Here is a 16,195-nt window from a genome sequence, read left to right on the forward strand (position 1 = left end):
TATCTCAATTGCTAAGCAGAAATAACTACTTACTTTTCTTTACATTTCTACTTACAGTCACATTCAGTGATGCCATAAAGGCCTTATGATCAGTGTTTCCATGTTCTACATGTACCAAGTTTAATAATTCAAGTCTGTTGGAAACCAGGAGATCTAATTCTTTGGCTTCGCAAGTAGGTTCTCTGATTATCGGCTCAGGGTAATTTTCGGACAAGACATTTAGAAAAATTTCACCGAATTTCATGTCCCTATTACCCATCCCAATAACTTGAATCTCCTAATTTATAGTTGGTAAATGAAATCTCCTCTTCATACTACAATGCGATCTGCAACTTTTCCCTAAAATGATTCGCCACTGCTGCTCCTTAGGTAGACATGTGTAAAAACATCTGATTACCAAGTTTCATCCAAGTTTAACACTTATCTTCAGCTTAATGATTTCCATTCAGAATCTCACAGCTCACTAGATATTATTAGTAATATATATAGCAACATACACATCTCCACCATTGGCAATCTACATAGCTTTGCTAAATATATTCCAGCCATAATTTAGAATTTCACTGCTATTAACATCTGGTTTCAGCCAGCTTTCTGTAGCAAACATTATGTGGAAAGTATTACATTTACAAGCAAGTCTAGTTCTGAGACCATTCCATAACTCTACTGCAGTTAACTAATATCATATTAACATTTATTTCTGCTCTTTGCTAAGACGAATGCTACTGCCTTTAGCTAATACAGATGATATTTTTCCCTGTCTGAAATCAGAACATATCTTATCAAACCTGTGGAGAGGTTTCTCTATCCTAAAAAAAGCCTTGCGTGAATGCCACATATACTTCACTACACTAGTAGCCAATTCCTATGTATAGTGCACGCCTCACCTACTAATGGAGGTGATGGTCTGACAGTTCTCTCCCATTGGCGTGTATACACATCCCATATCACCATTCGATCATCTAATCCTCTGGTTTAAGTTTTCCACTCGTCTCCAAACAAGAGGACAACGATTGTTTCTGATAATAATGCTGGAAAACGCTAGCTCTGCTTCCAGCCTAGGTGCTAGACTAGCCATCTTCACCAAAACAGCCAGTCAGCTGTGCAAACCAAGAATGATCTCCAAATCCAGGCTGCAAGAGTCATTCATGCTGACATGAGCCACGATCTCCAGTTGCATGCATGTAGTGAGCTCAATCGTTGCTGGCAGAGCCTCCTCCAAATCATGGGCGAGCCTCCCCTTTCCCCCAATCAGCCAAACAAAATGAACAGTGGCCTGCCTGCTACTTTCCTGAGGAGCTCCACCATTGATCTAACGTTGGAGCTCTCAATAACCACCAAACCCAACCCCTGTGCTTGCCCATATGTTTCAGGAACATTGGGGTCAGTCATAATGGACGAAGTATTTCATTTGGGACAGATGTATTTTCAGCAGAGGGTATTACATCAAACCTGTACATAAATATTTAAACTCGCTTTTGGGTCTTTTTCCTATATGCATACTTTCTAAAAAAAAATTTCTGCCTAAGATAAAAAAAATCTGTCAAAAAAATTGACTGTAGATGAATATGTTTCCTTTGTGGCTGCTGTAAGGAGAGTACGGGTTAGGTACAAGACGAGCTGGCGGTCGGAGGTTTCCGCATCTCGCTTCTCACAAATCGCCAGGCAAGGTTGGAGAGAACTGCTATAACTCGTGGTGAAGACTCCGTCTCTCTCATGGCTACAAAGTACTCACAGTCGCCGTAAGATTTTCTGGAAAACGCTTTAAAAATGAGAAATTTGAACAAACAGTGGCAGTATGGTATCTTCTGACTAACAAACTGGTGGCTTAAGGAACGTCTTGAACACACAAGCTGACAGCGGAATATTGCACGTCCTTCGTACTGTGATAGTAGCAGATTCACCCAGTATTGTTAATTCGTGAAGAAACCACTATGCACTGCATTGCAAAACACAGTAACGGTTTTTATGAAGGCCCAGGGATCCAACATCGAATAAAGGTTCGTAAACGATGTTTACCTTTTTCACAAATTAAATTTTTTATTCGTGATAATTGCGATTGCAAGTTGACCTCTGCACTTCATATTACTTCTATACGCAAACATATCTGACCTCATAAGGCACAATGTCTAATAGGCATTTATTATCTTCAACAATTACAAGAAAACATAGATGATCCTCTTTTTTTTTCAGCATAGAGCGTTGTCGTCAGAGGAAAGAGCGTTGTCATATCAAATTCCGGTAGCGCATCATCGCTGGTATTCGGAGCCGCAATATTACAATCATATTACATTATGTAGCGACATTAAAAGTGCCTACAGTTTATTGCGAATACATGTAATGTATTTCATAATGGCTGTTGTCATCGCAGTGCTTCTTCCTTTGAACATGCAGTATCGTATTTATTGGCTAGTAACACGCTAGTGACTTCCAAGTAAACTGTCTCATCTGTGTGGGAATATATGTAATGGATGTTCAAGTTGGAGATGCATGGTTGATGAAATACGGAAGTGGCCATGAGTTGTGCGCGGATAGCCAAATGGTAAGGTGACTGCTCGCGATAAGCGGCTAATCTGGTTTCAAATCCCGATCCAGCACAAAATTTCACTGTCGTTATTCCATTGCACAGCTGGTGGGTATCCGTATTCGCAGTTGTGAATACATGTAACGTATTTCATAACGTCTGTAGTCGCAGTAGTGCCAATTCCTTTAGGCATGAATGCATGTCCAAAGGAACTGTGCATCATACCTCAAAATAACATAGACATTGCAATATCATATTAGACTCAGTTTAGACTCAGTAAATACCCCAGGTTTGGTTTCCATGTGTCGTTTAGGAAGGTAAGGTTTTTTTTCGGACAACATCTCTAGAGGTTCATCTGACCAACAGACCTGTGACTGTGTTACATTCAACATAGTAACTCCCGTCATTGTAGCCAGTAAATGAAATGTAGGCCCCATGACATCACCCTTAGTCCCATTGATCAACTATCTACTGCCTTGTGCTTCCAAAAATCTTGCTCCCATGAGCTTTCCTTGTCATAGCAGCTAGCAACCACTCCTATGCCATTGTATACAGAGTATTCACAATGAAAACCTGCTTTCTGAAAATACGGCTTTGGTTTCATTACCACTTTTTGTCAAAGACATCCTTCTGATTTACATCTGAAGAGCTACATGATGCGTATGCTTCCACTCATCACAGTCTCGCAAGTCAGGTGTATGGTGACCACTTTGCTCTAACATTGCTGAAGCTCACCATTGTTCATTATCATGTATCTATCTTTGTTGTCTGCCACTAGTAGTAGTCCCTACTCTCTCACTTTCACAAATCTGCCAGCTGCCAAGAACTTCACTGCATATGTGTGCACTGTATAACACTTAAACAATACATGATTGTTCGCTACCAGAACCTTCACTGATACATACACCCACGCATTGTCTCTCGTTACACCGGCAGTTGCCCTATGGTAGTGGAACAGCACATTCTGCTTGCTCAGTTCCGCCACCAGCTGTAATGCTGACAGTAATTCTCCCCACACCTTTCTTCATATGAGAACTTGAAGACATGGAACATCGTTACATCACTTACCCTCACAAATGTGCTATCTACAAACAGCATTTCTCATCACGCTAAAGCTAATTCCTAACTCAACATACAATATAACTATATCAGAAATAACTTGAATAACCTACACATTTCACCAAAAGAAAAAATACTCAAAATCCTAAAAACAGAATACATATCAACTAATTCCTTGGCCTCAATGTATGCTGAGCCTGAGGTTTATCGATCTCGCCTTCCTACTGCTCATCTTCTCATCCTCTTCATTACTCTTTCCTCCACTTCATCAACACCTCTCGTGGAACTGCTTCAGGCACACCTTTGAAGTGATTAATAGGTGTGAAGGACCCACACAATAGACTGACGAGATGGGCATTAAAACTCAGTGAATCTGAGAACAAAGTATTCCATAAACCAGAGAAGCAGTATGGAAATACAGATGGTTAAACAGGAAAATAGCAGTTGTGGAAATGCTGGGTCAGGACCTCGCTGAATGGCAAAAAGGACAGAGTACAGACAAGGATGTAAACAGTATAGCAAGCAACAGCAATTTACCAAGGATGATAGATTATTGTGCCATTGGAGCAGTTACTTAGTATGCGCCCTGGTACTGTGTTACAATTTTTTTTCGTTTTCCTCTCCAGTGTATATGGACTCAACAACATCACCAACTGACCTACTTTGTACTGAGGTAACGCTCCCATTCGCTTTATTGCCTCTTCTTATTCCTTCAGAGCTTTATTATTTGCTTACTCTACCTTATTTCACACTTCCCTCACCGTTCTTGCAAACTCTCAGATTAATTCTCCATTCCTGCGTCCTTTTTGGCTAAAACTGTAGAATGGCGAGGGCATCTTTGTATCGTTAATCATCATAGTATGCACTTTGGAGTTAAATACACTCACTATGAAGGATAAATAAGTGTCTAAATCCAAACAGGTATGCATTCACATAATAATTAAGCATCTTCCCAATCATCTGATGAACTCGTTCTGTCGTTCCATTAGCTTGAGGATGAAATGGACTAGTTCTTAACTTTATGACTTTTAATAACCGACACAACACCTTCATCAGGTTTGACATGAAGTCTGTCCCATGGTCCGTAATTGTGTGCCCCAAATTTCAGTATCCACTAATGTATATATGACTGTGAGCGCCTGTTGGTTGAGCATCAGCACTATATTGATGTAACGAGTAAAATCGTCTATTATGGTCAGCACAGAACGATTACCTGTTGGTGTTTGGTTGAATGGTCATAGCACATCCATCCCAATGAACCTAAACAATTCTGTTGTTTCTGACAACTTCTGCAATAGTATGTACTTCTGATTCAAATCTGAACACTGTGCACATTTCTGGCGTACTACCAACACTTCTTTTCCACCACTCTCTGATTCATAGCCATAAGGCACCTGAGGCCTGATAGGATGTAATCATGCGTTTCACGTAGTAGTTCTTGATTTAACACCACTGGCACAATAATCTATCATGCTTGGTAAAATGCTGTTGCTTGCCATACTGTTTACATCCATGTCTCTGCTCCGTGCAAGGTCCTGACCCAGGCTTTGCACAACTGCTATTTTTCTCCTTAACCGTCTGTATTTTCATGCTTCTTCTCTGGTTTATGGAATACTTTATTCTCAGATTCACTGAGTTTTAAAGCCCATCTCGTCAGTTTATTGTGTGGGTCCTTCAAATCTATTAACCACTTCAAAGCTGCATAATCTATCATGGCCTAAAACATCCTTCTGTACAGATAACACTAGAAGTATGTTACTCCATACTCCAAGCTAAGCATCCCTCTCTCTATAGTAGAATAATTTTTCTCTACTCCGTTTAACTGCCTTGATCCAAAGGGAATAGGATGTTTTTAATCATGACCATCTGGCTCAAAATGCTCACAGGAACATGGTTTTAAGCTCACACAACAATATAACTCCTTTCAAAAGTCCAGGGGCACCTCACTGGATACGACAAACGAACCCTGACATTCCTCCGACCACAAAACTGAACACCCTTCTTCAACAACTGCATAAATTGTCATGCAAATATCCACAGGCTCCTTCATGAACTTTCTATTATAATAGCTCCTTGGTTGGTCCTGATACTGAAAAATCTTGCATTGCTTGGACTAATATAAGAGAAGTTCTTACGCCATCATTAATAATTACATCGCTTAAAGAGTTGACTTCTTCTAGAGCAAAGTGACATTTCTTAGTACCTGCTTTCAAATGAGCTGCCCATAATTTGTTGAGCATTCCCATCAGTAGTTGCTTATGCCCCTATCTATCTCTCAAAAAGATGATTATGTTATCAAGATACACCAGACACTGACACAGTTTCAGTCCTTGTATTATTGCATTCAATAAACGCAGGAATGTTGCGGATTCATTTTTTAGCTCAAATGGCATTCTTGTATACCGATAGTGTCCCCAAGGGGCTGAAAGCACTCTATCGTCCAGAACTACTTCCAACCGATGGTATCCACTCCTCAAGTCCATTTTCGAGAAGCACTGGCATTGCCCACGATTATCTGTCGTTTCAGAAATGTTCAGAATTGGGTAGGCATCTGTCGTAGTTTTACTGTTTAAATTGTGGTAATTACAACAGAATCGATATATCTTCCAATTTCCCAGAGACTTCTTCAATATAATTACAATTCCTGCCCTGCAGTGGCTACTACTATTCTTCTATTAGACAGAATGTATTAAAAAATCATCTGATTAAAAAAAATCATAACTATTATGTTATTTGAGATATGTGGGTGAACAACGACTGTTGGAAAGAGTTTTACATGGTTCCCGCTATGTAGCAGCAGTGTGCGCCCATTTCAATTCAAGTAAAAATGGTGTCGGGACAACAGAAAGCGTTTTGTGTTCTACGTTTTGGGCAGTGAGGGTCAGTAATAACTGTTCAGCGCGACTTTCGTACTAGGTACGATGTAGCTCCTCCTACACCACAGAGCATTAGATGATGGCATGAACAATTCTGAGAAACAGGTTGTTTGTGCAAAGCCAAATCGGCTGGCCGTCCCCGAGTGTCTGACACAGACGTCGAACGCATCTGCCATAGTTTCACAAAGAGTCCACAGAAATCCATTCCCTATGCAGCTCGACACCTCAACATGCCCCCATTGCCCGTCTGGAGTGTGTTGCGTCGACGTTCACTCATGAAACCATACAAAAATCAGTTACTGAAAGCTCTTCCTGAAGGTGACATAAAACAACATGTGGATTTATGTAATTTCGTTCTTGGCAAGATGGAGGATGACAGTTTTCTTCCACACTTAGAGTTTAGTGACGAGGCAACATTTCATTTAAATCATAAGGTGAACCATCATAATGTGAGAATATGGGGTATGGAACAACCACATGAATTGCACAGCATGAGAGAGACTCACCAAAATTTAAAGTGTTTTGTGTAGTTTCATGCTTTCCATCTGTGCAATAGAGATGCTGGAGTTGAGCTCGACGTTACATGGCAAGGTAAGAAGCTAAAGCACTGTCCAACACCTAAATACCTTGGGGTTGTACTTGACAGAACGCTTTCCTTCAAGCAGCATTGGCAAAACACCAAGGCTAAAGTCTGCTCCAGGAATAACATCATCCGCAGGCTGACAAACTATGAATGGGGAGCTCAACTATCGGCACTGAGAACATCAGCACTTGGTCTGTGTGTTTCTGCAGCAGACTATGCAGCGCCAGTATGGGAAGCATCTGCACATGCTAAACAGGTTGATGTAAGTGTAAATGAGACAATGCGAATTGTTACAGGCTGTCTCAGACCCACACCAACAGGTAATTTGTACCTACTTGCTGGAATTGCCCCATCCAAGATCAGAAGGCAGATGGCAGCAGACGCTCAGAGAACAAAGAAAGAAACAGATTCTCGACACCCACTGAATGGGCACGTCACTCAGGCTCGGAGGCTGAAGTCTAGAAATGGCTTTATTGCAAGAACAAGGATCCTTGACGGTTCATAGGAAGATAACAGAGTCCGTAAATGGAAGAATGAACAAACCGCACTGCAGATAATACCAAAAGAGCAAATGGCACCTGGAAACAAACTTCCTTATACAGTGTGGAGAACGCTAAATAGGCTGAGGGCTGGTGTACCCAGATGCAAAACTAATCTGTGCAAGTGGGGAATGCTGACTAACGATGACGACGTTCTTTGCGGATGCGGAGAGGTACAAGAGGAGGCACATCTGCTCATGTGCCGACTACTGTCGGAGCCCTGCAGTTTTAGTGACCTGCTACAAGCCAACGACAAAGCCGTTGCGGTGGCTAACTATTGGACAAATAAAATTTGATCTGGACACGGAAAAGTAAAGTAAAGTAATGGGAAAAGGTGTATGGTCCATTTTTCTTTGCTGATAATACTATCACAGGAAGCAAATATCTCGATATGCTTGAGAATTCCTTTTCCCACTGATTCGAACAATTTCATTTACCAACGAGATGGGGCACCGCCACACTGCCATCTGGAAATTCGGGAATTTTTAAATCAAAGGATTACTGAATGATGGATCGGTCCCACTGGACCAGATGATTCAGTCTGCCATTACTAGCCTCCATTGTCTCTGGATCTGACTGTATGTGATTATTTCTTGTGGGAGTTTATAAAAGACTCTGTTTATATGCCATCGTTACCAACAACAATGGATGAATTGCACTTTGCATTACAGCAGCTGTGGAAGCTATAACTCAAGACATGCTCGCTGCAGTTTGGGAACAATTTGAATACCGCACTGACTTATGCCGTGCATCTCCGGGGGGGGGGGGGGGGGGGGGGAGCATATTGAACACCTATCAGATCCTTAACTTTTTGAGTTTCCGGTTAATCAAAAACCAAAATTCATTGTATATGTTTATTAGTTTCAGAAATATAGACGTTCCAAATCGGATGATTCTTTTTGGTACACCCTGTGCTGTCGGACAGTTGTAGATTAATAAATTTATCCAAAATTGGTTGCAGAGATTGGAATTCAGTACAGTCTCTGATACATGGTTGTTTCACACCCTGTCGGAATCCTGTGTTGTCTTACTGGTGTAGAAGGCAACAACCCTTGTGAAATAGAACAGTTCTTGAAATTCTAGTAGCAGATTCTCCATCGGTTTCCTTTCTGTCCCCTTTAAATGCAGCAATCTTCCTCACCTATTATCTCCAATGTAGCCAACAGTGTTCCCTTAAAGAGCTTAACTTCCTTGGCGCCAAAATTATACGCATTTATGGGTACTACCTTGGCTCAATCTGTCTCTTGTAGGCATGCGGTACTACATCTCACCAAACAACATTTTGCATCCAATGCTCACTATCCTCCAGTGTTTCTACTATAGACAGTGTATCACTTGGTAAGTGAGGCTCCACATTCACCCATAGCGAATTTCTGGTGATACTGAACACACTATCATGCAAATTAAGCCTTAATGTCATTGTTGCGGTTTAACTGGATTGTCGTGTACACTAGATGCTTCTTGTGAGAGATCAGCATTGACAACAGCTTCCCCTGGCCAGAAAATCTTCCCACAAAACTCCAATGTACGTCGTCGAGGATCAATTATGGCATAATTGATGCAGAAAGTCTGATTATGCTGTAGCACTCGCTTACATGAAACACCAGTTCCACACATTGCCTGAACTTGGCTGTGTCAAATAAATAGTTCATCATTACCGACCCCAATATTTGTAAGTCACTATCCCCTACTTCACACTACTAGTAACGTCAAGGGTTCCAACGCCTCCTACCTACTAACTCTCTTGAAGCCACTAACACATGTGCTCCTGTGTCCAATAAAACGTCAAAAAATGGTTCAAATGGCTCTGAGCACTATGGGACTTAACTGCGGAGGTCATCAGTCCCCTAGAACTTAGAACTACTTAAACCTAACTAACCTAAGGACATCACACACATCCATGCCCGAGGCAGGATTCTAACCTGCGACCGTAGCGGTCGCGCGGCTCCAGACTGCAGCGCCTAGAACCGCTCGAATAAAACGTCATATTCCCTAGCACCTATCCCACCCACTACTAGACATTGCACCTCTGTATTCGTTTTTACTGCATTTACCTTTACTGAGAACAGCTTCTGGTGGCTCTGGGGTTCCCTCTCAAGTTTAAAGGGTACTTCTTACTCCCCAGACCACCCACACCATTACCTATAATAAATCGTTGTAGGTTCACTCCATCCTCATCATCCCTCCATGGCTGGAGTGTTGCCTCTGCACGTGCCCTGTACGCCTACAATTAAAGCGTTTTACATTCAATGTGAACACGTTTCTCCAGTCCCTTACACCTATTCTACAGTACTAATCTAACTGCTGTATGGAGATCTTCAGGCTTCCCAATGTGCATCCTTCTAGACATCTCTTGTGATAAGCCTCTCAGGAAAGCTTCAAGTGCACATTGATAGGCTTCCTGTAACAACACTTCGTTTACCTCCTCACTCTGTGTCAACTCATATGTATGTATGTACATTAAGTTTCCTAATTCTGTCCTTGAAGCTTTTACTGCTTCATTAGCCTTTCAGAAACTGCACTCAACTGCACATGGAAAAACTGTGCAATGTTCTCTTTCCTATATCTTTGTTTTAATTCCCATATGCCTTAAACAGCCCCTCTGTGCACCATACAAACGACTTCGCTTTTCCTGTTAACCATAACCTTGCTATCTGTCATAACTGCTTATCAGACCATCCCCCTATGATAGCCGATGAAGTGAAATCCTCCACAAGTGCTAACACAACCTCAAACGACCTACCAGAAAAGGGAGAAACGACGTTAGCAACAGGCAGATCCACTCCTAGAGTCTATGGCTTTAGCAAATCTATCTGCTCATTTTTCTCCACTAGTTTGTTATCTGAAACCAATTTATCCGCCCTTCATTGAGGTACCTCATTTACCAGTCACTGTATAGCTTCCTCCTTGATGTCACATTGTGTCTCAGAGTTTGCCATTGTCTCACGATTACTCATTTTTACGAATCAGCATTAATGAAACAAACATAAAATAATAATCCAACAATAACACAGATGGAACACTCTGTGGCTACCTGTGCTACCAACCTACTTCTTTTCCCTAATCATGAGCCACTTGGACTCTTTACACTATCCAGCCAAGCGCCCAGAATAATTAGACATAAAGCGAACAACTACTAAGACTCAGCACAAGGGACAAAATGTCCAAGGAAATTGCACTGTGTACAATGCACAGATCCTAACCACTCGACTCTAGAATTTCCTCATACTGTAATAAGTCCACTGCGTCCTCTGGTTTTACAAAAATAACCCTACTACTATTAAGCCTCCTAATGCTTGGCCCCACTATCGTTACAACAAAAGAACAAATCTAGTCTCACTCGCCAAACACGACGGTATTGTAGGCTGTGGCTTCGACGTTGTGTTGCAGAGGAGGGCTCACTGTCCGCGTTAACTGTGGCGACATCAGCTCCCTGACACCACTCTGAGGAGTGCAGTTTCACAGAGTGGGTTGATTAATGGTAGTGATGGGTCAGAGGTTCCAGTGAAGAAAAACGGCTGACAGTAAAGAATGTCTTATTCAGCTTCGATTACATCTTTGTCATGGTTCAGCAAGAAAAACTATGCCTCACTCTGTCGAACCTGGCTGGCTCTGGGATATGGGAGACAGCTTCCACCTGGTTGAGACGATGTTGCATAGATGGTGATGACGTCAGTGGCGTGCTACCTCTCCATCGATGATGACTCCTGGAGTGGTCCCTATCCCCTACACAGGTTCACCGTAGCAGCACAGAGAGACTGCTGTGCTCAGGGTTCGACTTGCTACCTCCTGGCAGGAGTTAATTGAGACTCTGAGATGCGTTTGTTTCACCAGAATCTGTCATCTAGTCACATCGCCCATAGCAAGAGACTTGCCTTGGTGTGGTGACATCAACTCACCTACAACAGTAATTACTGCCGTGTGGAACAGTTTTCTGCTGAGTGCAGCTAGCCTTTTCTTGCAATCCCCTTATGTGCATGTTATTCTGACCCACACGTCAGCACACTATGGCCACTAGCCTATGGCCTCTAACGCCATAATGAATGGCGGATTTCTCACTACTTCTTATTACTTTTGCTGAAAGACTCGGTAGAACCAACGACAACCAAATCATTATGGAAGAAAACATTAAATATATAACATAATAGTCCATTAAACGAAACATAGTCAAATTTAATATTACCTGTGGAGGCGCCAGCGGTAGGAATATGAATGCTTGTGTCAACAGTTCCATGACATTGCGTCTGCTCCTGGATCTAGTTTGTAGAATGTGTATTAATCTTCAAATGAAAACAGACTACTTCTCTTTTTCATTTCATGTAACGTTTCTCACTGGATTATGAGCGAAGTACTCGTTAAAGATGTTTAATTTATAACATACGATAGAGTAACATCTTAGCTTTGTGCTGCATGCCTTACCTTTTCGTCATTTATTATGATCATTATAAAGTAAATGTAAATGTCGTGTGACTAGGGCCTCCCGTTGGGTAGACTGTTCACTGGGTGCAAGTCTTTCGATTTGACACCACTTCGCGTCGATGGGGGTGAAATGATGATGATCAGGACAACCCAACACCCAGTCCCTGAGCGGAGAAAATCTCCGACCCAGCCGGGAATCGAACCCGGGCCTTTAGGACTGACATTCTGTCACACTGATTACTCAGCTACCAGGGGCGATGATCATTATGAAACCTTAATTAGTCAAGCACGTGCACTTGATACGCAAATACTGCATTGAAAAACTGTGAGTGTGTGTAACTTACAGCTCACTACATGTAGAGCATGAGTAGTGGGGCAACAAGGACACAAATGCATTTTGTTAGTGCGAGTATGCACTCGGGGCAAACATGCCATGATTGACAGGTTCTCTACCTATAGTTCTGCTAAGAGGATTATGATCCCACTGTCCTTCTGAGAAACCTCCCCCTACCCCTCCCCCTCCTTCTCCAACCCCTCAGGAAACCTTCAGCACCCCTCACCCCCTCACTGATACAGGTACACTTTTAGTCCCGAGTTATTCAAATACCCCCTCCCACTCTCTCAATTTGATTGACTTCTTAATTAAATTGATCAATTAATCAACCTTCCCCCCTCTGGTAAGCCCACAACCCTCCTCTCCCAATCTCCCAACCCCACCTGGCAATTGGTAGCTCTATGCTGGAAAAGAAGGATCTCATGACAGGAAATTCAATTATATAGCAGAGGGTACATCGTTTATTTATAAAAAAATTCAGTTTGCAGCGGTTGGATCTCCCTCACTCATTCTCTGCTGTTTGGGAAGCGGAAGGTCTTGTAAAATACATCGAAAAGAAGTAATTAAATCAATTGCTTTTTTATTCTTATCGTGCATGGAATACAATAATGAAACACCCATCACACGTAATTACACTGTTAAAAATTGTTCGATTGTGGAGCAGGCACTGTCCATCATCCCATCGCACCACCGGCGCAGACTGCCTGGAGTCAGGGTGCACCAGTGGCCTCCCATAAAACGATTTGCCTATCAGCAGCCGCACCACACACCGGTGTCCACGAAGGCTCCACGACTGACAGACCGGATGTCACGCAATCCCCGAACAAAAACACCTGAGAAATTCTTGTCGAAACATGTGCTCTCTATTTCTCCTCCTGTAACGTGCCACTGCTGGGTCTGCACAAGCCGTTTGTGGTGATCTGATCAAATCACAAACAAAGCAACGTTTACCTGGTAAACCTCCACAGAATACCGATCCACATGAGATGCATTCCTTCCAAGGCAAATGCCTGTCTGATAATGTATTCCGCCATGGATTCTAAACTTTCCCAGCCTCCCTGGTGCACTTCCTTGTGTTGCATTTGACGAACAACTTTGGGACTTATTACATCTGGTGTTGTAGAATATTGTCACATACATAACTTGAAGATGTCACTGGAACTAAATGTACCACTGTACTAAGAGAGAGCTCTGTAGATGATGTGCAGTGGCATCGAGCATATGTGGAGATCCTATTAAATATACAGGTATTGATCCATATGAACAGGTGGCCAGTGATCGAAGTCACTTGCACAGACCAGCCTAAAGTTTCATTGCGTGTGCTGTAGGGGGACCATATCCCACAGATAATAAGTCACCAGAGAGGATCCCTGTTTTCTTGTTTCAAACTTTTTTTTCTGCTGCAAACTATTTGTACATGCCACACACTGGATGATTGAAATAAAAGACAGTCAAAACATAAGGAAACTAGAAGGGTGCTGCAGCGATATGGAGCATTTCCAATCACTGTCCTAAGGCGATTGACGACCTCTACATTTAAACTCATCTTTCACAATGACAGGATATCTGATGGCTTGGTGTTCCGTTTCGACTGATTCTTCATATTGTAGTCATGTACGCAATCACTGTTTCAGTGCCAGCTATCCCCAGAAGGTGTCGCCCATCCCCCAAGACCCTTTCTCCATCTCAGACAAGCGATGTCAGTCAATCATTATGTGGTAATCAAAACCATATCAGTATACTGATGGGATGGAGAAGACACCGCTGATGTACTGTAATAAGTATCACAGTTGGTAGTGTGATCAATTTTAGCAATTTTTACCCATTTTTACAACGCTGACCAGTGACACAGCAGCATGCTCCCATCATTCTGTGTCGTCGGTAAACCTCCCCTCCTCTTCTTTGCGAGTACCATTGCGAATGCATATAGATGACTGTGCAGTACATCCATTCATTGCAAAACATGTACACCAAATTATACTAGATAACGATCTACATATTTCATAGTGCGTAATGAACGATTACGGTTGCCCATCTTTCCCTATGCAGATGGGAGTCACAGAGCATTCTCGCATTCTTAGGATAAAGTCAGAGGCTGAAAGAGCTCCTCGCATAGTCTCTGACAAACGCTATCTGCAACAGTCACCAATTTAATCTGCACATGACCAGAAGTAGACTGCTACATTTCACGTTTCGTGGGGGAACAATGCGAACCGAGTCTGTAACTGCTGTCTCACACTCATCCAAGAGCACAAGAATTCTCCATATTTGCGAATGTGGTGGAGGTTAGCACCCGCTATCGGTGCATATTAGATATGAAAATATTGTGATGATATAATGGATGGTTTAGACAAAGAAACGGGTGATTTTTAGGCATGAAGGAGCTCCAATCGGATTGAGTCTGAAGTATTTTACGTAAATCAACTATGCTATCAATTCTAAAGTATTACTCTAGTGTCTGTTCTCTGTACCAAGAATGCACTGGTAAGAGAGAACATAAACACATTCACCCCTAAGGCTGCACGGTTCTACACTTAAAACGAGCAATTATGTTAGATCATTGCTGTTTCTGACCTATTAGTCACGTGGAATGCACCGCTGTTACTATTACAATGTAAGAAATATATTTCCAGCGCATGACATACATTCTCCTTCTAGGTTTCTCTACGATAAACTATGGCAAGAAACTGTAACATGAAAAAACTACTTCCTTAAAACATCGATTCTTTGTGATACATGCACGCATAGCAGCGGAGTTTGTCGTGTGAAATTACACATCATGCCGCCACTATCTCCGTAAACAGGACATGAGTCAAGCAGATGTATGTATGGGGATTGCACTACCTCACAAACACCTGTCGTTGACTTAGAATCACTGTAGCTATGAAACTGAAGACTCGATTTTACGCCCAAGACGCAGCAGATGAACTGAGTACGTCACATTAATCTTCGTTTGACTAAGGAAATGTGTCGAAACATGATGGACATGTTTCATCACACATGAGATGAAGTCCTCTGATGACTGAGAGGTTTGCTGTTAATAATCACAAGTAGACAGTGCTCTAAGTAACACCGAGCGAGGTGGCGCAGTGGTTAGCACACTGGACTCGCATTCGGGAGGACGACGGTTCAATCCCGTCTCCGGCCATCCTGATTTAGGTTTTCTGTGATTTCCCTAAATCGTTTCAGGCATATGCCGGGATGGTTCCTTTGAAAGGGCACGGCCGATTTCCTTCCCAATCCTTCCCTAACCCGAGCTTGCGCTCCGTCTCTAATGACCTCGTTGTCGACGGGACGTTAAACACTAACCACCACCACCACCACCATCTAAGTAACACACAGAACACGCAGTTGTATACGAGTCGTACGCCTATTATGTCACAGAAATGATGCATCTCGAGACAACAACGGAAAGAAATGGTCAAATGACTTGCAGCAACATGTCCCTCTCTCTATAGAATGCATCATCAGTCTACCATTAAATCATACCACGACACAACTCCATCTCGACCGATTACTCCATCCACTCCCTGTCATCCTTTAACACAGATGCAAGTAAGTTTAGAGGCAGATAGTTATCTTTTTTTCAGGAAAGCATCAAAGATAGCAATCAAATCGCGTGGATCTCTATTAATGGACATACAGTAGAATGTTGCTTCAACGAATAATGACTGTTTCCCCAGTTTCCAGCGCTTCCATGTCAATGTTTTCTCGTATTCCTCTTCCTATCGCAAATCCGTTCCCGTGTACAAGAAATGTCCTGCACCAAGCAGAAGACAAGCAAGTGGTCCCGCAATATCCCCGCATTTTGGCGTGTTTTCCCTCAATTTATAGGTATTTTCCGTCATGTTTCGAAATTTT

The sequence above is a fragment of the Schistocerca piceifrons genome, chromosome 1, assembly GCF_021461385.2.
Source record: "Schistocerca piceifrons isolate TAMUIC-IGC-003096 chromosome 1, iqSchPice1.1, whole genome shotgun sequence".
NCBI classification, from domain to species: Eukaryota; Metazoa; Arthropoda; class Insecta; order Orthoptera; family Acrididae; genus Schistocerca; species Schistocerca piceifrons.